The sequence below is a fragment of the Penaeus monodon genome, chromosome 30 (genome assembly GCF_015228065.2).
Source record: "Penaeus monodon isolate SGIC_2016 chromosome 30, NSTDA_Pmon_1, whole genome shotgun sequence".
Lineage (NCBI taxonomy): Eukaryota > Metazoa > Arthropoda > Malacostraca > Decapoda > Penaeidae > Penaeus > Penaeus monodon.
In genome coordinates this window covers 34,538,663-34,539,127 of record NC_051415.1, presented here as the reverse complement: position 1 = coordinate 34,539,127, position 465 = coordinate 34,538,663, and positions in this window count along the sequence as shown.

The window sequence follows — 465 nt, the reverse complement described above, 5'->3', positions numbered from 1 at the left end:
CATTTGCGTGTCCGCGAGTGAGTGAGAGCGAATGAGTGTACTCAGAAAATAATATGCGTTTTATGCAACGAGCTCCATACGTAAACTGCATGCATGAATATGTGTACATGCAATATATGATTAAAAGTTGCAATATATGATTTTGTTTATATATAATATTGTTGATATTTCTGTATTATATTTCAAAGTTCTAAATGTTTAAACTATGCATTGGAACAACCTTACGTATACTTTTGTTTTCCGCAATAAATTCGTTGCTCTGCTGCGTGCCACGGAGTTTCTGCTTCCTTGTTTCTGGCACTTGCGTTAGCGAGGCCACGACCACGAGGCCGGCGGTTTCAGTTCCGGAATCTGTACAAGAGAAAAGTTGCACTTACATACACAAAGCAATTTACATCAGCATCTGTCGCATGCACCGTCATGGTTCTTCTGACACTAACTTTGTCGCTCTTTACAGTTAAATGT